Genomic DNA, 237 nt, shown 5'->3' on the forward strand with positions numbered 1-237 from the left:
GTTCGGGCCCCGCGGAAGGGGCGGCGGCGTTTCCTGCACGGGGTGAGCGCGGGTCCGGGGGTTGTTCGGGTGTTCGTATTTCTCGTGTTCCCTAGCGCTGCTCAGGTGCCTTCTGGGGCTCTCCGGTGCTGCTCGGGGGTCCCTGCCGTGCTCCCGCTATGCTCTTATTGCCGTCCAGGTCCGTCGCACGCAGCGATGCCCGCGGAGCCCTTGGTCTGCGCTGATACGGCCACGCGG

Source organism: Meleagris gallopavo, chromosome 30, assembly GCF_000146605.3.
Source record: "Meleagris gallopavo isolate NT-WF06-2002-E0010 breed Aviagen turkey brand Nicholas breeding stock chromosome 30, Turkey_5.1, whole genome shotgun sequence".
Taxonomy (NCBI): Eukaryota; Metazoa; Chordata; class Aves; order Galliformes; family Phasianidae; genus Meleagris; species Meleagris gallopavo.